The sequence below is a fragment of the Protopterus annectens genome, chromosome 11.part0, assembly GCF_019279795.1.
Source record: "Protopterus annectens isolate FY-2018-M chromosome 11.part0, PAN1.0, whole genome shotgun sequence".
Taxonomy (NCBI): domain Eukaryota; kingdom Metazoa; phylum Chordata; order Ceratodontiformes; family Protopteridae; genus Protopterus; species Protopterus annectens.
Window position 1 is genome coordinate 152554097 of NC_056745.1, and position 24864 is coordinate 152578960.

The window sequence follows — 24864 nt, forward strand, 5'->3', positions numbered from 1 at the left end:
AACCTCATATACTGCACACACTAAAGAAAGCTGGTTATCATTTCTAGTCTGAAAGGCTTTGGAGACGGTTTGGTAGGATGATTCGTATAACATGTTTTCTTTATGATACTTCAAATTATATACATCCTTCAAACAGTACTCATCTGCTGTACTTCCTGAAAATAATTCCCTCAAGTGTCCATAAGGATTAGACTTTCAAGGAATCACACCACCTACAAAGGAACATAAGTGGCATCCTATGTGTAGTAGGCCTCATTCCCTAACTTTATTCTTCTCACGTCAAGGTTTCTCTGACTTAGAGAAAGAAGATAATCTGAAAAAGTAAAAAAATAAAAAAAATGTCTCACTCTTTCTCCAAGTCACTGTGAATAATATAATAGACACAGCTGTGAAGAAAAATGCATGACTGCAAGAAGCAGGAGTCAGACATGAATAAGGAAACACTTATTTAAGGATCCTTGCACGAGCTGAAAATACGAGCAGATAGACCTTAAGAAAATGAAGTGAAATGTTAATCAGACCAAACATTTTCAGTGCCACCACATCTTGCCTGCACTGAACATAGATCTCTGGCATAGAGGGCTGAAAACCTGTCAGCGAATCAGATGACCTCAGACTGATTAGTAGTCTAGGCCCTGGAGGAAATGGGTGGGGAGGGGGGAGTGTTAGTGGTTAGTGCCCACTTACCAATTTTAGGAGGTAATGAGGTGGTCCAATCTGCTGCATTGCTGACATCTAGTGGCTAAACAGCAGTATGGCATGCAGCATATGGGCTAAGAAGGATGTATGTTTGGTGCTGTCAAGCTGCGTTTGTGTGGTAGACTTCATGGAGCAGGTAAAGAAATGTGCATCCTCTCTGTAAGAATAGATGCAAGTCTTTGCATCATTAAGTGTACATGCCAGCCATTGTGCAGGGGGTTAAAACCCAAAAATTACAACCCCCGCTGGCTGCCTGAGTGGTAGCCTTAAATGATCAACTCTTGACTCACTGGGGAATGAAGGGGATTACTGATTGTGGGAAGACTGATAATTGGCAGGTAATACAGGGAAAAAAAACACCAAGAAAAAAAACACTGACTGCATTGTTGATGCACTGCAGTAATACATTAAGATAGTAAAGAAAGATTGAATGACAGAGAGAGCGATGAGATAGCACCCACTATAATAGCCATAGTGTAACATTAATTCTGAGGTGTGAGGGCTTACCAAACGCTTTATTCATGTTTCCTGTTTTCCCATGATGCTCACAATGATGATGATGATGATGATAAAGATGATGATGGTCCTATTTGATGCAGCTAGTTCTGCAGCAGTTCTTGCTCAACACAAGACCAATCATGGCTTCCTGCTAACACTTTTAGACTTCTTCATCATTTTATAGAATACATGATAATGCAAACATGAAATAAATATTTCAGTGTTTCAGACAGCACTGCAGCTCTTTTGAGTTCTACAGAGAGACTTTCTTATTAATATTTGAAAAAGCCTGCAGCAAACAAAATAAATAAGTAAAAAGAAGCAAGCAAATAAACAAACAAGCAAGTAAGCAAGCAAATAAATTAAAAAAACTAAATACATTTTGGAAGTGATAGGATGAAAGCTGGGTAAGAAGAAAATGCCATGTGTTATCTGGCCATACAGGTCTCTGCATCTTTGTGTTACATATGTTATGAATCTTCTGGGCACTCAAAGGCAGAGCATGATGATCTGTATTCTTCATTTATTATATGTGTAACTGCCTTCTTACGTCCTAATGATTCTGAAAACTGCTTGCTGGGAGATGGAGGAATGATATTTGTCTTCTTTTTCTTTCAGCTTTTCCTGGTTAGGGGTCACCACAGCGGATCACCAGTCCGCTCATGATTGGCAGTGGAGCTTTTACGGTGTTGAGTTGCCAGCCTGGCACCCTACCTTGCACAGAAGGCACACACACTTATGCACTCACACCTAGGGCCAATTTAGAGTGTCCAATCCAGCTACAGCATGTCTTTGGGATGTGGGAGGAAACCGGAGCACCCGACAGAAACCCACACGACCACAAGGAGGACATGCAGACTCCACACAGAAGGCACCCCAGCCGAGGATCGAACCAGAGAACCTCTTGCTGTGAAACTCCTTTAATCTTGTCACTGGTGAAAAATAGTTGTCCAAAATCACTCCAGCATGCTGGGGCAGTTTACTTCAAAAATCAGAAGCATTTCTATACTATAGTGATTAAAAAAAATGAAAAAAAAAAAACACAGCTAGTTAATGAGTTTAAATACAACTACTGTCATGATCCAGGTTAAACATGTCCCACTACAGCAGCTGCCCCTTCTGCCTTCCTATAAATCATTCAACTTCCCTGAAAACTCATTATATATCGACTATTAATGTTCATGCATTTTCCAAACATAAAATAAGAGAATTTTCATTCTGAAAACAAACATGTATACAATCCTTTTGCCTGAGAAGATTGAACATGGATTTACTGTTATTTATTTTAAGCATTTTTCTGTACTTAATGCTGAATTCTAGCATTGTTGGCTAGATTCCTAGGAGATGCACTAGTATAACTTGAAATGGCTACAAGATAGAATTTGCGTGTGGCTTCTGTCTTTTTTTCCTTATTACAAGACTGAGTTTTTGTTATCTTTTGCTAAAACTAAAACAGGCATGCCTTAGGTCTTCATTTAGGATCACATTCATTTTCAAATCTGTTAATATACAGCCTGTGGATTACATACACGAGAAGTTCTCATCATATTAAATATTCTTTGCTGGATATTACGGTACTGTCACTTAGATATCGCCTGATGTGTTCTCCATCAGATGCCAGAAGCCAAAGCATTCAGCACCTCCTGCTGACTCAGGATGTTTCTGAAGGCAGCCTAAATGTTCTATGAAAATTACAGTTCAGCAAATCTTTATTACGTTTCCTTTGTCACGGTGTAGAGTATCAGTTTCTGCATCATTTTAAGTTGTTTTTTATTATGTTGATTTTCTCAGATGTTATTTTAAATTAGTAAAATGGACTAAAACTATTGATAAAATGATTTGAATACTTTTAGAATTTATATTTTCATTTTACCATTTTGGAATATAATATGCATGCATTTCCCTCAGATTTGGATTATTTTTATGCAGTGGTTATATGGTTATGCTCTTATTTATTATGCCAGTTCTTATAACTGGTGGATTTATTCAGAGTGATAAAGTCTTAGAACTGATGTTCTATATGCTCGTCCACTTCTGTAAGTAATTTGTTTTGCAGTTCTCTCTGTTTAAACTTGTCACCGTTCCTTTGGATAATATTATTAAATATTATGGACTACATATTACTATAATATAAATATATTTGTATTGTTTTAAGCATTAATTACTACCTAATGGCCAAATTCATGGCTGAAAGGAATTTGATAACCACTTTGTTTACCTGATGATCAACTGTAAGTAAATACAAACATAAAAAAAAAACAAGTAATCTCCGTGGTATCCCCGAAGTCTCAAACAACCCACTAAACAAGTATAGTTGAAGGTTTGCATGCCACTATTCTTAGACACCCAGACCTTGAAAGTTTTTTTCAGCTGTTGGACAGTGTTTCCCCTAAGATAACAAGGCATGTAGCCACGATAATTTTTAGGAAAAGACAGAAAATACACCGCCATTTACAGCAGTATCAAAATCATATTGCTTACAGACTTAATAAGGAAAAATACCAACGAGCAAGGACATTTACTAGTAGACCTGTCCAGAAATAATAGGCACAAGCCACAACACCTCCTCCCCCTCTGGTGTCTGAAACCCATTATAGAACTGAAAAGGAATGAAGCACCTTCACTCAACCTCCCCAGTACCCGAATGTTAAGAAATTCCACACAGAATAACAAATGCAAAAATAGCTGCATCCTGACATACACTTTGGATTATCACAGTATCAAAAATGTTATTAAAGAAAACTGGGCCATTGTCACAGGAAACCTTTTTCTGATTAACATCTTAGGTGAAGCCCCATCATTTGTTTATGGGAAGGCCAGGAACATTACAAGTTTTGTTGAATTTAAACCTAGACTATATGAGAGAAACACTAAAAAATGTGAAGCTAATTGAACGTTTTGTATATTTACACAGCAAGGTAATAGTTTTTATTGCCCTTATTTAAAGAAAATTATTAAGACCAGTGCAGGGGGTGACTGTAACACTACAAAAGTAATTTACAGGGCAAAGTGCAATGAATGTGATGCATTCTATGCGGGCAAACCTGTAAATAAACTCAAGTGTAGGATTTTATGTCATCTGTCAGAAATCCGCTCTGGATGTAAAAATAATAGGGTCTATATTAGATAAACAAAAGTTTATCTTACCAAACACTGACATTATCGAAAATCCCGGAACTCGAAACTGCAATTGTGGGGGACTGTGCCCCCCCCCCACTAAATATATATTCCAACTCCGAGATCGCACTACAGTGAGAAAAGGGCAAATATTTCCATCTTCACTGTACTGCGATCTCACAATTCTGGTTTCGGGTTCCGAGATTTTCGCTCATGTTAGTGTTAAGTAAGATAAACTTTTGTTTATCTAATATATACCCAAAATAAAGCACTAGCCAAACCCTTTTCTCTTCATAAAAGACACGCAGGTTTTAAGTTCCAGATCCTGGATCGCATAGACATGGGTGATCTTGAAGGAGACATCCCGAATATTCTGAAGAAACATGAACTCTTGTAGCAATTAAAGCTGAACTCTTTTAGGAAGCCTGGACTAAACTACAACTGTTCAATTAAAAGTGCACTGGAACTTAAAATAATTGCCACATTGTTTACATGACTAATTTTATTTTATTTAATTCTACCTGTTGGGTTTAAATAGCATGTTAAATCAGTTTTAATTTAAGTGTATATTTTGTTTCCATCATCATACAGTTTTTTTTATTATTTTTCCTTTTTCTGGTTCTCTTTTTTCTACTTTATTCAAAATGATGTGTAATAACAATATTAACTAATTATACAATTATATACATTTTTATAGATAGTTTTTAGGGTTCTTGTACACAGACCTGAAGAAGTCTAGAAGGACGAAAACGATCTTTGTTAACAATAGGTTATGAAAATAGAAACTGATTTTTACATGTAAAATGTATATGTATATATTTATATATAATTTTTGATTGCCAAATTAACTAAGGTTGATATATTTCCAGCCATGTAGTATATTGTCTTGGATAAAATCACAGACTTAATAATCTACTTAATAATCTGGTTAAATAAGAAGTACCATATAATTATAAATTGTATTTAAAGTACATAAGGGTTATATTATTATGACAGCTACTAAGTAGGGCAGGACCAGCTCGAATGTCACACTGATGGGGAAAGGATGTGAATTTATGATATGTACCAATAACACTTTGTTTTGCAGCACAATAAACCATTCCCTTGCCTGATAAAAAGTATATATATATATATATATATATATATATATATATATTTAGAAAGCTTGTGAGGAAACTATTACTCTGTTAATTTTGTTTTACTTGGATTGCTTGTCTGTGTACTTAATAAGGGATTTTCGACTAGAAACAGACTGCCTGCTTTGCTTGGATTACTTAGTAATTATATATATATATATATATATATATATATATATATATATATATATATATATATATTTTTTTTTTTTTTACTTAAGACGAGTTTAAGTTCGCTACTTCTACTACTATTGTCTGATCTGATTAATATACAGTGAATAACTAGAGATATACGGACTGAAATTCTTCCACAACAGAGAAGTTTCTTACACTGTTTTGTAGATACAAACACAAAACAAGTAATCACTGTGGTATCCCCAAAGTCTCAAAACAACCCACTAAACAAGTGTAGTGGGTCGAAAAACAAAACAGTGTAAGAAACTTCTCTGTGTGGAAGATTTTCAGTTCATATATCTCTAGTTAATCACTGTATATTAATCAGATCAGACAATGGTAGTAGAAGTAGCGAACGTAAACTCGTCTTAAGTCAAAACAAAGCAAAACAAAAAATCATAATAGAAAATATATAATTGTACAGCATTACTAAGTATTCAAAAGTAATCCAAGCAAGGCAGGCAGTCTGTTTCCAGTCGAAAATCCTTTATTAAGTACACAGACAAGCGATCCAAGTAAAACAAAAATAGAGTAATAATTTCCTCACAAGCTTTCTAAATATATGTATACTTTTTATCAGGCATGGGAGTGGTTTATTGTGCTGTAAAACAAAGTGTTATTGGTTGTTGTTTGTTTGTCTTTTGGCTTTTCCCGGTCAGGGGTCGCCACAGTGGAACTCCGGTCCGCTAATGATTGGCAGTAGATTTTCACGAATGCCGAGGTGCCAGCTCGACTGCCAACCTTCAACGAAGGCTTGCCCATTTATGCATGTCTTTCGAACGCCACCCAACTGTGGGGAGGACATGCAGATTCCACACAGAAGGCACTCCCCAGTGTTATTGGTACGCATCTTAAATTCACATCTCTTCTCCCATATATATATATATATATATTTAGAAAGCTTGTGAGGAAATTATTACTCTATTTTTGTTTTACTTGGATCGCTTGTCTGTGTACTTAATAAAGGATTTTCGACTGGAAACAGACTGCCTGCCTTGCCTGGATTACTTTCAAATTAGTAATGCTGTACAATTATATATTTTCTATTATTATCTTTTGTTTTGTTTTGTTTTGATGTAAGATGAGTTTAAGTTTTCTAGTTCTACTACTATTGTCTGATCTGATTCCGATCAGGTTCCATCCTGGGACTGCTCCTGTTTAGTATCTACTTCTCTGAAGTACAGGCTAAAACAGAAGGCCTCTGGCTAATGAAGTTTGCAGATGATTGCAAACTAAGAGCCATAGTCAAGTCCCCCAATGATGTGAACATCCTACAGAAGGGCCTCTCTGAGACAGATGCCTGGTGTCAGAGCCATGGCCTCAAGCTCAATGCCAAAAAGTGCAGTGTCATCCCCTTTGGTAAAAACTCTGTACCCATAAACTACCACATAGGCAGCAATCTACTTAACACCGAATGCATGATAAGAGACCTTGGGACCCAGGTAGACAGTATTCTCTCCTTTGATAGTCACATCACCACAGTAGTCAGGACGTCCTTCTACGTGGCACACCTCATCATAAAAGGGTTCTCATCCTGGAAAAAAGAGGTCATCGTTCCCCTCTACTCAACACTCATTAGACCCATTATAGAGTACAACGGCCCTTTTGGAATGTACCTCACAAGACATCTGCAGCAGCTGGAAAGGCCACAGAAGTACCTCACAAAGAGGATTACTGGAGTCAAACAAATGCCCTACACTGACCGTCTCAAAAAACTCCAGCTTTACTCCGTAGCATATCGCCTACTCCGAGGTAATCTCTGCCTAACATATAAACCTGTGTCAAACCCAGAGCTGTTGGACATGCTACACCTAAAGAAATCCCAATCCCTCCGAGCTACATGCTCTAGGGACCTAAACTTTGTCACCACAATAAACAGGACATGCTGGAGGGATAGATTTCTATCCCAGAGACTTGCCATACTCTGGAACAGGCTACCCATCTATGTCAAGCAAAGTTCTTCATTAGCACTCTTCAAGAAAAATCTTGATGAGTGGATGGGAAATAAGAAATACACCGCGGGGATCACTTCTGTGTCTCTGCTTGACAGTGGCACAGGAAAATAACTTTCTTGGGTGGCATAAGCCAGGGAACCTTGTTGGCTAGGCTTACATAGACCATTGGGCTGATAGCCTAGTACCTACCTATGAACCTATGATTAATATACAGTGATTAACTAGAGATATATGGACTAAAAATCTTCCACACAGAGACGTTTCTTACACTGTTTTGTAGATACAAACATACATACATGCATACATGCATGCATATATACTGGGATTTATTATCATATGTTTGCTGTACCATTATGGAACATGTTATGTCTGAGATGAGTGCTTAGGACATGGGGACAGTTAAACATGCAGTTCAATCCCAGGCAGCACATAACAAAGCAAAATGACTAGGTTACTGAGATGTGCCTTGGTAATGTTTGTCAGCACAGTGATTTCTGTTTTACATATTTATATCTATGTCACATATTTTGAGGTTTGGGGTTCATTCTGACCTCTGGTCACTGCCTCTGTGATGTTTTCGTGGAAAAAGATCAATGGAGTGTTGGTTAGGTATATGAAATTGTTTAGAAAGAAATACTTACGCATGTATGCATGGAAAATAAGGCCATGAGTATGGCCACCATAAGGCGGAAGAAGAAAAGGTGTTGCAATTTTTCTCTGGAAAAGGCAGAATTGCTTAGTAGACTCAGAGAAAAAGAGTGGGAAGGCCAGGTAGGTATTGATAAACTGTTAAACCGAACTGCTGACAGTCATTCTAAGCTCATAATATATACCAAAGAGGGCTGAAATGTACACAGGAGGACTCCCGGAGGCACTAGCAGGATAATGTACAGTGGGGAGGGATTTTAATGTGACCTTGACAAACTGGGAGCATGGACTGAGAAAAAGAAACAAGTTTATACTGTAGAAGCTTTATGAAGGTACAGCTGTGAATGAGTTGTCTGAATCATGTATGGAAAGATAACAGATGTGGACAGTTAGACATTACTTTTCATGAGCTAGAACAACACAGACCAGCTGTGCTGGTTATCTATTTAGGGATGAAAAAGAAGTCAGAGATATTTTGGATATTAAATTTAGGGAGAGGAGACCATCAGGCCATGTATTACTCATAGGTCAGTGTGCAAAGGATAAGGATGTCCAGCAAAGGTCAATGTAAGGGAAGAAAATTGGTCTCACTAGAGGGTAAGGATTGCACATGGAAGATGTGTGGAAGATAGGACGGAGGAGAAAAGTTATGGGGGTAAAGGGTTCGGTAAAAATGGAGACAAAAACAGGAGGTATAGGATCTAGAAAAGAGTGAAGTACTTTACAGGAGATATGTGGAGAAGACAGGAAAGTAATGAGTGGCAGAAATGGAAAAGTTGATGGCTCCAAGAAAGGTTGGGGGAGAATGACTTAGGATAAGGGCAGAAAAGTGAAGTAGGGGTGCCTGTTGTTTGGCCTTACATGAAATAGACTGAATTGTCAGCTAACAAAAAGCTACACAATCTGGATCCCAACAAATCACAGGGAGGAGATGGAATTAGCAATAATGACCTGAGAACACTTTGGCTTGAACTTACAGTACCATTATACCTGTTATTTACTAGGTTGTATGAATATGGGAAGATTTCTCATGATTGGAGACATGTGCTTACAAACCTGAATTTTAAGTGAAAGGGAAGTAGGACAAAGCCTGAGTCATACAGATCCATAGGTTTACTTTCATGCCATGAAAAAATAATAGAGAAGGTTATATTGGATAAATTATTGTCAGAACTGGAAAGGTTGGAAAATGAAACCATATATCAGCATACATATGTTGAAAATAAATCTATTACCACCAATAACATGATGCTCTATAACAATACAATAACAATTGTAAATGAAAAATTGTGTTGCAGTGTAATTTATATAGATTTAACTTCAGCATTTGATAAGGTTGTTCACAAAACAGTGATCAATAAATTAGAACAACTGGCTATTGAAGTACTCTTGATAAGATGGATAGCTGCATGGCTTGCAAATAGGACATGTCAAGTATCATACAGCAAATGGATGGTTGAAATTCGAGGTGACACTCAGGGTGTCACACAGCGCCCATACTTGTTTTAGTTGTACCATTCAGATTTATCATTTTCATTTGAGGTGTTCTACAGTCTGTATGCAGATGACTTGAAAATGGTTAAGCTGATTAAATGTGTTACAGATAAGGCATGTCTGCAAAAGAACTTAACTAAATTGACCATTTGGGCACAGGAGAATAAGATGTTGACAAACATATCAAAAAAACTAAGCATATGTGATTTGAGAGACATAAATTGAAAGGTGAGTATTTAATACAGCACATAGTGATTGAAACTCTAGATTTAAAGGACATGGGTGCATGGTTAGCTCCAGCTTTCAGTTTTTCTAACCATATCAACCAATTGGTTAATGATAGTTATAGAACTATAGGTTGTATAAAAAGATTTATAAGTTCTGTGAAATCAGAACTGCTGAAGTCATTGTTTGTTAGTTACATTAGACTCAAACTTGAACATGGAATAACAATTTGGAAACCATATCAGAAAAACATGAATGAGTAAACCAGAAAGAGTATAGCAGAAATATATCAAGAGCATCCATGGATGTGAAAATTTAAGTTATTATGAAAGACTAAAATATTTAAACTTGTACAGTGTCTCATACAGGTATTTAAGGGGAGACTTTATTCAGGTATAAAGAGCATTTAGAGACAACTACCTCTGGGAATGTTTGGGGTTATCAAAACATAGTAGAGCATCATCAGACAATCTATGTAGAAGATTCTATAGGAATGAGAAGTGTACTAATTGGTTCTCTGACAGAGCAGCTGATGCATGGAATAGACTACGAAATTACACTAAATCATATAATGGTTTATACATTTTTAGAACACCCTGGATGATTATTATGGAAACAACCATTTTTGTATATTGGCAGGCTAGAAAGGCATTATTCCATACAACTAGCAACAATAAGAAAACCAAGACCACTGGTTCAGACCCAAAAGTGTTTTATTCTCCAGCACCTTCCACAAAACCTTCCAGGAGTCACAAAATTCAGCTAAAAATGTGCTGCCTTTTATACAACAAACACAAACTCAATCAATAATACAATCAAACAATTAAATAAAATACTTCCGATTAACCTCTCCATTCAGTCCCATAGGGACCAAAGTATCATATTTAAGAATAAAGGCAGGCTCTTTATTTAACAGTTTTTCTTTCAAAAGAATTTCATCATTCTTTTCAACAAATACTTGCTCAAAATACAACCTTGAAGCGTAGAAAAATTACTACCATGTACATCTCTAAAATGACATACCAAAATCTTGTCTTCCTTTTGATTTTTTATGTCCCTGATATATTCCATTAACCTCACTTTAAAACCTCTTTTTGTTTCACCAATATAAAAGAAACCACATGGGCATCTTAAGGCATTATTGCCCATGCCTGAAATATGTGTATGTATGTATGTATGTATGTATGTATGTATGTATGCATGTATGTATGTATTTATGTGTGTATGTATGTATGCATGCATGCATGCATGTGTGTGTATGTATGTGTGTATGTATGTATGTATGCATGTATGTGTGTATGTATGCATGTATGTATGTATTTATGTGTGTATGTATGTATGCATGCATGCATGCATGTATGTATGTATGTATGTGTGCAGGTATGTGTGTATGTATGTATGTGTGCATGTATGTATGTATGCATGCATGTATGTGTGTATATATGTGTGTATGTATGTATGTATTTATGTGTGTATGTATGTATGCATGCATGCATGTATGTATGTATGTGTGTATGTATGTATGTATGCATGCATGCATGTATGTGTGTATATATGTGTGTATGCATGTATGTATGCATGCATGCATGTATGTGTGCATGCATGTATGTATGTGTGTATGTATGTATGTGTGCATGTATGTATGTATGCATGCATGTATGTGTGTATATATGTGTGTATGTATGTATTTATGTGTGTATGTATGTATGCATACATGTATGTGTGTATGTATGTCTGTATGTATGTATGCATGCATGCATGTATGTGTGTATGTATGTGTATAAGTATGTGTGTATGTATGTATGTATGCATGCATGTATGTGTGTATGTATGTGTGTATGCATGCATGTATGTGTGTATGTATGTATGTATGCATGCATGTATGTGTGTATGTATGTGTGTATGCATGCATGCATGTATGTGTGTATATATGTGTGTATGTATGTTTGTATTTATGTGTGTATATATGTATGCATGTATGTATGTGTGTATATATATGTATGCATGTATGTATGTGTGTATATATATGTATGCATGTATGTATGTGTATATATGTGTGTATGTATGTATGTATTTATGTGTGTATATATGTATGCATGCATGTATGTGTGTATGTATGTATGCATGCATGCATGCATGCATGTATGTGTGTATATATGTGTGATGTATGTATTTATGTGTGTATGTATGTATGTATGTATGCATGCATGTATGTGTGTATATATATGTGCATGTATGTATGTATTTATGCATGTATGTATGTATGTATGTATGTATGCACATATGTATGTGTGCATATATGTGTGTATGTATGTTTGTATGTATGTATGTATGTATGTATGCATGCATGTATGTGTATATATGTGTGTATGTATGCTGAAGATCAGAAGGGAAAAGAGTTGGGTTCAGTGACTGGGTGATGAGATGATTAAGAAATGGAAGAATTCCTGTGACATAAAGGAAGTATTTGCTGGCTTTTATAAGAGGTTATTTGGAAGACTGGAGGAGAATTGTTCATAATGGCAGAGGAGAATGATGGAGAAGCCTTAGGAAGAACAGGTCCTAGTTGAAGAAGAGGGGTATATTATGGAAAGAAACCATAGTAAATGAAGTACTGAAAGTCATAAGGGAAATGAATGAAGGAATGTAGGGAGAGGTGATGGATACCTTGCAGATTTCATAAAATGGTAGGACATCAGACAAGAGCAGATAAGGCAGTAATCTTTAATGTGGTGATATGGTAGTGCACTTCCTCCTTGTGGAATGAGCCATGTGTAATCACGATTCAAAAGCAGAAGGAAGGAAGGCAGGAGGCATATGTTATTTATTTTTTATTTTATTTATTTATTTAACATTTGCTGACCGGGAAAGTCCGACTAGGTTCCACAGATCCTGTTTTCAGCGGAGGCCCGGGGAGAAATGCTCCAGAATAATATTTCCAAAAGGGAAAGAGGGTATGGAAGATCCCGCAAATTATAGGGCACTTTCAATAACCATTGTGGATGCCAAGAGTTATGCCATAGTCCTATCAGGTAGCTTATGCAAATACATAAAAACTCACTTTCCAAATGAATGATATATAAAAACTAAAAACTAAGACAAACAAAAGACCCCCTGAACAATAAAAAACTATTAACTAAAAGCTTGGTGTGTTTGTTCCATTAATTTACAGGATCTTCTTCAGACCTACACTCTAAGGACAAATAATTTTACAAATACATTCAATAATGTCATGTGTCTCATGGTAATACAATATGTAAATACATTACGTACCATCTTAATATTACATAAAAACATGAAGATATCAACTTTACAATTTAATGTTTAGACAGAGACTTTAAATAACACTAGATGCTAGTTGATTCATTTAGACGTAGTGGTTTCTGCACATTCAACAGCAACTGCCAGCAGAACTCTCTAACCTCTAAAACATTATTTGTCTCCTTCCCAGATGTCCACACCAACTTTCTCCACAGCAAAACATAAAAAACCTTTTGTAGTCATTGTAGCTAGCAAAATGCCCGAACAAAGCATCTGTAGCATTTCTTATTTTAATAGTATATGCATGTTCAAAAATTCTTTACAAAAGCTTCTGTGTGATTTTATCATGTAGAAGCTCTCACATGATGAATATTTAAATATTAGAATTACAATGCAAATGTCAATCAGCCACATACATTTTAGTCAAGTGAAATAAATGAAAAAGACTACTATCAATAAGCCTACAGTATTTGCAAAGTTACTTCTTTCCTGCAATAATTTTAACTTCCTACATTTTCGGCATACAAATACTGACTAAGCTTCTACTAGTTGAAAAATCTTTGTTTCCTTTTATCACTTTCCAGATCACTGAAAGAAACTACTTAAAGCTTTACTGCCTACAGAAATTAGTACGTGATTGCTGAGATATTTAGAAAAATATGAAAAATGTGACTATAAATAAAAACTTTATGAACAACAATTAAGATCTATTAAGCAGCACTAGACAGAGATAAAGTATCAATGAGGTTGTTTTGCCAATTGTGTACACTTTAAGAAGAAATCTTTCAAGAGCTTCTATAAAGCATGGTTTTGAAATTATTAAATCAAATATGAACCTGTCAACAGGGATACTTTACTGCATCTTATGGATATGGCTTATCATCAATTTGTCAACATGACTTTACTAGTGGAAAAAACACCATATGACTGCACTGTTCATTGAGCTTTGAAAATTACTTTGACCAGGTTAATCTAACAAAGAAAACAACAACCAGAAAAACAAGTTTCATATTAATGGTAAGTTTGGATAAAACAGTCATTATCTTTCGACAGTGGAAGTACTTCAAGATGCATATCTTAGCTCACTGTTTTTACAGGCTTGGCTAATTCGTTAACTGAGAATTTGAGTCTTAATATGCAGGTGATTTGGTAATTTCGTATCATACACATCAAATGTAACCATCAAAACATGTCATCAGAAGAACCTGACCATGTCTCATACTGGTGGCATGACAAAAACTAATAGTGAATTAAATAAAACAAACAAAAATAAATTAAATAAAACACTATTCCTGGGGCTGAAAAATATGCTTAGTGCAATCAGAGTATCCCTATCACAGGTAAGGTTTGTAATGTGATGCAGCTCACAGTTAATTAGCAATTAAATAGGTAGAAATTTGCATCCCATTTTGCTGTTAATTTAAAAACTCACCTGCAAAAAATCGAAGGACCTCTGGCAAAACAAGACATCTCACAACTGTGGCTAGGACTGACACAAATAAAACAGACAAGAATACAGAAAGCACGTGCTTCAATAATATTATGATATTATGGGAAAACTATGTCACGTTAAAGGGCCCAATACAATCTTTAAATCTGTTTTTTTACTACAAAGATGAGTGTATAGGATGGATGGCAAAATAATCATCAAGTAGAGAAACATACAGAAGGGAAACAAGGATGGTAAGAAGGGAAGTGGGGCGAGGGAAGAGGATACAGATAGATACATGCATAGGTGGACAGATGGCTTGATATTTGGACAGGTGTACAATTTTCTTTCTTTTCTGGAGAAAGGAAGATGAAAAAAGAGGTATAAGAAATCAACGGGATACTGTGAGGGTAGGGTGTATAAGCACAGGCACATGAAAAAAAAACAAAATAAGGGCAAAGGATGACAGAGGAGGTGCTGACACTCTGGGGTAGGGGAACAGTGGAATTACAGATACACAGACAAATGGGGGACATTGATTATGGGGAACATTGGAGAATAGGCAAGTGATGGTGGTGACACAAAAAGAAGGGAAGATAGGGTGGATACAGCCTTCTGTGTCACACTGCATATGAAAAAACCAGGTAGAGGTGAGTTATCACCCTGACCGGCTATTCCACTGTGCCCTGCCTAAGGTGTTGATAGTGGGGGTAGGTAGCTTTGCAACCAGCTGTTAGAGGACACTTTACAGGTGACTCATGGAGGTTTCCAGTCACTTGTTTATCAGCCCCCCCCACCAGCTCCACAAACTCTCATTGGTGATGTGCTTTGGGAACTCATCCTTGGGAATAGCGGTACTCCCACTAAGTGAGGCACAACCAGAGGTAGTAAGGGACTCCCCTGTGGATGATGTACTACTCATCCTTGGGAACAGTGGTATTCCTATTGAGTGAGGCATTACCAGACATGTTGGGGCGGGCTCCCCTGTGTGCGATGTACTACTCATCCTTGGGAACAGTGGTAGTGCCACTGAGTGAGGCACAACCAGACGTGGTGGGAGGGCTCCCTGTGGGCGATGTACTACTCATCCTTGGGAACAGAGGTATTCCTACTGAGTAAGGCACAACCAGACATGGTGGTGGGGGGTTCTACCTGTCACCACTCTGCGTCCATTGGAAAGGCAGACCTTGATTCAGGTGGAGGGAATGTAGAGAGAAGAGTGGCACTGAGGGGGAGGGGGGATTGCTGGAAATCTGATTGTGTTACTGACACAGCTGTGGCAGATACTGTAGTAAATGCTAACATAAAGGGAGAAAGGAGGAAAGGAAAAGAGAAAGAAAAAAAAGACAAGCAGACAAGTATGAGGTATAAGTATGGCAGATATTGCCATAAAATCAAATAGTTACATAATATGCAAATGATCACATTTATATAATGGTGTGTTACAAGCTAGTACCCACATAACTATACTACTGGTCCTATGATATGATGTGCTGGCAAGACAGCTGAGAAACTGCTAGCAGTCCCTGGTATGTGCATGTCTGTGTGTGTGTGTGTGTGTGTGTGTGTGTGTGTGTGTGTGTGTGTGTGTGTGTGTGTGTGTGTGTGTGTGTGTGTGTGTGTGTGTGTGTGTGTGTGTGTGTGTGTGTGTGTGTGTGTGTGTGTGGTTTGTGTGTGCTTATGTGAATGTGTGTGTGTGCGTGTGTGTGTGTGTTTGTGTGTGTATGTATGTATGTGTGTGTGTGTGTGTGTGTGTGTGTGTGTGTGTGAATGTGTGCATGTGCGTGTGTGTGTGTGTGTGTGTGTGTGTGTGTGTGTGTGTGTGTGTGTGTGTGTGTGTGTGTAAATGTGAGGTACTTACTGATGCTGTACATTGCAGGTGCTGTGGTAATGGGAGATGCTAATTGATGTACCTTACAGTGGTAATGTGAGGTGCTTATGCAGGTGCTGCTTTAATGTGAGGGTTGGACCTTGCAGATGGTGTGGTAATATGAGAGGCTCCTTAATTTTGCATCTTACAGATGCTGTGGTAAATTTTTATTTATTTAAATAAAGCAACAACCACGGACCAAATGCCAAACAGTCACAATTCAAAAGAAAATAAGCACTCAGATAGCTGCTGCTCACCCACAAACTTTTTTAATAACACAGCACAGCACACCCAGTAAAAAATAACACTGAACACAGTTCTCAGTATTTTTTCATCCAAGACTTCATCAGAATGGTTACAAACACAACTCCCTCCCATTTTATACAAAAACCACTTCACCAATAAAGCAATTAGGACAATAAATTAATTCATTAAGCTTTTTAACCTGCTTAACACAACCAAAAACTTGCTTGTGAATATAATGCTTAAACTGCTTAAAATTACTTTAAAAATGTCCATACATGTTATTTTATTAAAAACTAATAATCCCTATTTATACACAATCATAAACATTTAATAAAGATCTGCATTAAAATATAAATATATATTTGTATATATATATTGAAACATATTAAACTAACATAGAGAATGCATATAAAAAAACAATAAATTGCTGCCATCTAGTGACCTAAAAGTTCATTACATTAACAAATATATAACATCCAAAATCAGTGTCAAACTGTCTAAAACCATGAAGTGGTCAGTACTTAAATGTTAAAAAAATCTGACTTATTAAAACATTAAAAATCTAACTTATTAAAACATTAAAAAAAATTTCCTGAGGGATACGTTAGGTTTAAATACTTGTGTACAAAAATTAATGAATGAATAAATACATATATAGATACATAAATAGGGTGTTAGGTCACCCTATAATTTAGCTGCTCTTGAATTTCAATACAGGTGCAAGGGAGACCATCTCATTAAGCCCTGGACATTTATTTGCCTAAAGGACCAACTGCCAGTACACTTCTCGATATTCAGTTTGTGTCTCTTCTATGGTCCCCCACGAATATCCATCTGGATTTCCTCTACCACAAAAAATACAAAAGTAGCTTCTTTGCATGTCAAAGTATGTTTATATAGGGCATTCTTATTATTACCCTTTTTAATGTCATGGCATTTTGAGTGATTTTTTTCTTTTTTCTTTATTTACTTTACGTTTGTTGACTGGGATAGTCTGACTGGATACATGTCCATTTTCAGCAGAGGCCCGGGGACAAAAGCTCCAAGGTAGAAACAAAATACATTGCATAATACATAAAACATCAAATGTAAGATAAACATACAAATAGAACATAAACAACATTATTTACAAAATAATTCAGAATAACAATTAACGCATTTAGTAATCAACAGTATTACATATGATGAGGACCAAGAAGCCTTAGGGTAGTTGAGAAACACTGGAGTAATTCTTTTGCAATAGTAGTGAATGTGTTAGGTTTAGAACATGGGCAAGACCAATGTAATTTAAAGTATTGTTTGAGACTATTTTTGAATTGACGTATGGAGGTTTCTAGAGTAATATTTGCTGGAAGGGAATTCCAAGTTTTACCAACATAGTTAGCAAACAGAGAGGCACTGGCTGAGTTATAAGCTTTGATAGTTTGGACAAGCAGTTTGTTTGATGATCTAAGTGTACTGAGGTTGCTGCAGGGGTAAATTATGGGTTTCAGTGCTGGTGTTTTATCAGGTTGGTTTAATACTTTAAATGCAACTAACAGATGGTTAAGTTGGATTAGGGAAGGTAGTTCTAACCATCCTAGTGTTTTTAGGTTAGTACAGTGATGTGCCTTGTAGGGCATGCCAGTGGCAAATCTGGCAATGTGATTATAGCAAGTTGATAATTTACTGAGTTCAGTTTTACCTAGGTTAGTCAATAGAGGGGAAGCATAGAGTAAGGTTGCAAGTAAGTAGGAGCGGGCAATGGCAATTCAAGCAGGTAGTGTAAGGAAAGGCATGATCTTGTAAAGTGATCCTAGTTTTTTGTTAATGATTTTGATAGTATTGTTAATGTGTATATCAAATTTAAGGTTATTATCTATAATGACTCCTAATAGTTTTGTATGGGGGTCTGGAGAGATTGTAGTGCCGTTGTTAGAGTATATAGAAAATGAGAGTGGGTTAGACCTGTTGGTGGGGGAGCAAAGTCGCAATTTAGTTTTTTTAGGATTTAAGCTCAGACGATCAGACAGCCCTTTTTCAACTGTGTTAAAAGTTAACTGTGATTCTGTACACAGATCTGACTGAGAGGAAGCTGAACAAATCAAAGTGGAGTCATCTGTATACTGAATGCAAGTTGCGTTTTGGATGACAGTATAGAGATTATTAATAAATATAGTAAACAAAAGAGGTCCCAGCAATGTGAGATGCTTATTCATATTGTACCTTACAAGTACTGTGGGAATGTGAGGTGGTTATTGATGTTTTACCATGCAGGTGCTGTAGTATTGTGAGATGATTATTGATGTTTTACCATAAAGGTACTGTAGTTAGTTGAGATGCTTATTGATGTGGTACTTTGCAGGTAAATTGATTCCAACTAGCGTGAGGAGTTTTACTCTTTATCGAAGGTTACACCTTTCCTTTGCAGTGGGCCAGTATAATGCAGAGGAAGTTTTATTATGAGTCTGGGTACTTGTAAACTTCAGCCATTGTTGTATTCAAGGTCTAGAGGTCTGAGGTATGTACTAATGTTGTAATCTGATGCCATATATAGGCCAATAACCCCCTCTTCCAACAAAGGCTACGTACAAGCTGCTACCACTACTGCATTTGATAGCCTAATTATACTGCACTGGCAATTTATGCAGCATGGAGGGGTTTGGGAGAATGATTGTTTTATACAGCCATTACTGTTTGATATAATTGCATGAAGGAAAAGAGCAGGACAGCACTATGGTTGAAGGAGGCATAATTACTGTTTCTGGATATGTGCTTGCTTTGCATGTGTAATGCTTGGTGGAGTAGAGATTCATAATCTACGCACAATAATCAGTTTGCATTCATCTGTAGGCCTAACAAATGTACCTTTGTGGGAATGCACCTTTACCTCTTACTTAAGAAGTTACCTGCTGTCTCACCGATGTATCTGCAGCCTCAAGCAGCATTCTATCAGTATGCATTCATGCGGTAATTGAATGTACTTTCCCTCGTAACACATCTTTGGCAAAACCTGTATACTGCCAAACACATGGCCTTGATGTGTTGGTCAATGGAGGCTGTAACTAACCAGATTGTAATCAACAGTGGATTATTATAGAAAGCCAATGCATGTGGTGCTGACCTAATTTCAAACAAGTTCACTCTCAATTTTTTTTATTTATTTATTCATTTTTTAATTTATTTATTTTTGGGGGGTTAGCTACAGTGGATGTAGGACACAACACCAGTACACGATTATCGAACTTGTGTGTACTAATGCATAAAGAGACAGAGCAAGTCTGCATACGTCCTATTTATTTATTTAAAATTTGATATCTGGGTAAGTGGGCTGGTCCAAACACCCTTTTCAGCAGCAATCCAAAGGTTATAAATAGTGCAAGTAAACGTAAGTTACACGCTTGAAATGTGATAGATTGTTAGGTTTACATGGTTGAAATGTTTAGGAAATGCATATACAGTTATACAGTTTTTATAAAATAGAATATTGTCGGTTCTTATGCATTTCTAATACAGTCATTGGTTTACTTTAGGCTTTACTAATTTGCATGGGTTGCAAAACAGTTTGGTTGCAAGAAATTGTTTCTTAAAAGATTTAAAACTGATTTTTAAAAAGGAAATTTCAAATGAAAGTGAGTTAAAATAGGAATTATTGAGACAGACCTAGGGACTAAGTAGGGAAAGCAGGTAAAATAGGAATTAATTAGACAGACTTAGGGACTAAGTCGGGAAAGCAGGTAAAATAGGAATTAATGAGACAGACCAAGGGACTAAGTCGGGAAAGCAGGTAAAATAGGAATTAATGAGACAGACCTAGGGAATAAGTCGGGAAAGCAGGTAAAATAGGAATTAATGAGACAGACTTAGCGACTAAGTCGGGAAAGCAGGTAAAATAGGAATTAATGAGACCGACCCAGAGACTAAGTCGGGAAAGCAGGTAAAATAGGAATTAATGAGACTGACCTAGGGATTATGTCGGGAAAGCAGGTAAAATAGGAATTAATGAGACCGACCTAGAGACAAAGTCGGGAAAGCAGGTAAAATAGGAATTAATGAGACCGACCTAGGGACAAAGTCGGGAAAGCAGGTAAAATCGGAATTAATGAGACCGACCTAGGGGCTAAGTCAGGAAAGCAGGTAAAATAGGAATTAATGAGACCGACCTAGGGACTAAGTTGGGAAAGCAAGTAAAATAGGAATTAATGAGACAGACCTAGGGACTAAGTCGGGAAAGCAGGTAAAATAGGAATTAATGAGACAGACCAAGGGACTAAGTCGGGAAAGCAGGTAAAATAGGAATTAATGAGACAGACCTAGGGAATAAGTCGGGAAAGCAGGTAAAATAGGAATTAATGAGACAGACTTAGCGACTAAGTCGGGAAAGCAGGTAAAATAGGAATTAATGAGACCGACCCAGAGACTAAGTCGGGAAAGCAGGTAAAATAGGAATTAATGAGACTGACCTAGGGATTATGTCGGGAAAGCAGGTAAAATAGGAATTAATGAGACCGACCTAGAGACAAAGTCGGGAAAGCAGGTAAAATAGGAATTAATGAGACCGACCTAGGGACAAAGTCGGGAAAGCAGGTAAAATCGGAATTAATGAGACCGACCTAGGGGCTAAGTCGGGAAAGCAGGTAAAATAGGAATTAATGAGACCGACCTAGGGACTAAGTTCGGAAAGCAGGTAAAGTAGGAATTAATGAGAGAGACCTAGGGACTAAGTCAGGAAAGCAAATAAAATAGGAATTAATGAGAGAGACCTAGGGACTAAGTCGGGAAAGCAGGTAAAATAGGAATTAATGAGGCAGACCTAAGGACTAAGTCGGGAAAGCAGGTAAAATAGGAATTAATGAGATAGACCTAAGGACTAAGTCAGGAAAGCAGGCAAAAAAGGAATTAATGAGACAGACCAAGGGACTAAGTCAGGAAAGCAGTTAAAAAAGGAATTAATGAGACAGACCTAGGGACTAAGTCGGGAAAGCAGGTAAAATAGGAATTAATGAGACAGACCTAGGGACTAAGTCGGAAAAGCAGGTAAAATAGGACTTAATGAGACAGACCGAGGTACTAAGTCGGGAAAGCAGGTAAAATAGGAATTAATGAGACAGACCTAGGGACTAAGTCGGGAAAGCAGGTAAAACAGGTATAAATGAGACAGACATAGGGACAATGTTGGGAATGCAGGTAAAATAGGACTAAATGAGAAAGACCTTGAGACGAAGTCAGGAAAGCAAGTAAAATAGGACTAAATGAGACAGACCTAGGGACTAAGTCGGGAAAGCAGGTAAATTATTAATTAATGAGACAGACCGAGGGACTAAGTCGGGAAAGCAGGTAAAATAGGAATTAATGAGACAGACCGATGGACTAAGTTGGGAAAGCAGGTAAAATAGGAATTAATGAAACAGACCAAGGGACTAAGTCGGGAAAGCAGGTAAAATAGGAATTAATGAGACAGACCTAGGGACTAAGTTGGGAAAGCAGGTAAAATAGGAATTCATGAGACAGACCTAGTGACTAAGTTGGGAAGCAGGTAAAATAGGAATTAATGAGACAGACCTAGGGACTAAGTCGGGAAAGAAGGTAAAATAGGAATTAATGAAACAAACCTAGGGACTAAGTCGGGAAAGCAGGTAAAATAGGAATTAATGAGAGAGATCTAGGGACTAAGTCAGAAAGCAGGTAAAATAGGAATTAAAGAGACAGACCTAGGGAATAAGTTGGGAAAGCAGGCAAAATAGGAATTAATGAGACAGACCTAGAGACTAAGTTGGGAAAGGAGGCAAAATAGGAATTAACGAGACAAACCTAAGGGACTAAGTCGGGAAAGCAGACAAAATAGGAATTAACGAGACAGACCTAGGGACTAAGTCAGGAAAGCAGGCAAAATACGAATTAACGAGACAGACCTAGGGACTAAGTTGGGAAAGCAGGCAAAATAGGAATTAATGAGATAGACCTAGGGACTAAGTCAGGAAAGCAGGCAAAATAGGAATTAACGAGACAGACCTAAGGACTAAGTTGAGAAAGCAGGCAAAATAGGAATTAATGAGAGAAACCTAGGGACTAAGTCGAGAAAGCAGGCAAAATAGGAATTAACGAGACAGACCTAAGGACTAAGTCGGGAAAGCAGGAAAAATAGGAATTAACGAGACAGACCTAGGGACTAAGTCGGGAAAGCAGGCAAAATAGAAATTAATGAGATGGACCTAGGGACTAAGTCGGGAAAGCAGGTAAAATAGGAATTAATGAGACAGACCTAGGGACTAAGTCGGGAAAGCAGGTAAAATAGGACTTAATGAGACAGACCGAGGGACTAAGTCAGGGAAGCAGGTAAAATAGGAATTAATGAGAAAGACCTAGGGACTAAGTCGGGAAAGCAGGTAAAACAGGTATAAATGAGACAGACATAGGGACAAAGTCGGGTAAGCAGGTAAAATAGGAATTAATGAGAAAGACCTAGGGACTAAGTCAGGAAAGCAGGCAAAATAGGAATTAACGAGTGAGACCTAGGGACTAAGTCGGGAAAGCAGGCAAAATAGGAATTAACGAGACAGACCTAGGGACTAAGTTGGGAAAGCAGGCAAAATAGGAATTAATGAGACAGACCTAAGGAGTAAGTCGGGAAAGCAGGCAAAATAGGAATTAACGAGACAGAACTAGGGACTAAGTCGGGAAAGCAGGCAAAATAGGAATTAATGAGACAGAACTAGGGACTAAGTTGGGAAAGCAGGCAAAATAGGAATTAATGAGACAGACCTAGGGACTAAGTCGGGAAAGCAGGCAAAATAGAAAGTAATGAGACAGACCTAGGGACTAAGTCAGGAAAGCAGGTAAAATAGGAATTAATGAGACAGACCTAGGTATTAAGTCGGGAAAGCAGGTAAAATAGGAATTAATGAGACACACCAAGGGAGTAAGTTCCGAAAGCAGGTCAAATAGGAGTTAGTGAGACAGACCTAGGGACTAAATCGGGAAAGCAGGTAGAATACGACATAGTGAGACAGACCTAGGGACTAAGTCGGGAAAGCAGGTAAAATAGGACTTAGTGAGACAGACCTAGGGACTAAGTCGGGAAAGCAGGTAAAATAGGACTTAGTGAGGCAGACCTAGGGACTAAGTCGGGAAAGCAGGTAAAATAGGAATTAATGAGACAGACCTAGGGACTAAGTCGGGAAAGCAGGTAAAATAGGACTTAATGAGACAGACCGAGGTACTAAGTCGGGAAAGCAGGTAAAATAGGAATTAATGAGACAGACCTAGGGACTAAGTCGGGAAAGCAGGTAAAACAGGTATAAATGAGACAGACATAGGGACAATGTTGGGAATGCAGGTAAAATAGAACTAAATGAGAAAGACCTTGAGACGAAGTCAAGAAAGTAAGTAAAATAGGACTAAATGAGACAGACCTAGGGACTAAGTCGGGAAAGCAGGTAAAATAGGAATTAATGAGAGAGATCTAGGGATTAAGTCAGAAAGCAGGTAAAATAGGAATTAATCAGACAGACCTAGGGACTAAGTCGGGAAAGCAGGTAAAATAGGAATTAATGAGACAGACCTATGGACTAAGTCAGAAAAGCAGGTAAAATAGGAATTAACAAGACAGACCTAGGGATTAAGCCGGGAAAGCAGGTAAAATAGGAATTAATGAGACAGACCTAGGGACTAAGTCAGGAAAGCAGGTAAAATAGGAATTAAAGAGACAGACCTAGGGACTAAGTTGGGAAAGCAGGCAAAATAGGAATTAATGAGACAGACCTAGAGACTAAGTTGGGAAAGGAGGCAAGATAGGAATTAACGAGACAAACCTAAGGGACTAAGTCGGGAAAGCAGACAAAATAGGAATTAACGAGACAGACCTAGGGACTAAGTCGGGAAAGCAGGCAAAATACGAATTAACGAGACAGACCTAGGGACTAAGTTGGGAAAGCAGGCAAAATAGGAATTAATGAGATAAACCTAGGGACTAAGTCAGGAAAGCAGGCAAAATAGGAATTAACGAGACAGACCTAAGGACTAAGTTGAGAAAGCAGGCAAAATTGGAATTAATGAGAGAAACCTAGGGACTAAGTCGAGAAAGCAGGCAAAATAGGAAGTAATGAGACAGACCTAAGGACTAAGTCGGGAAAG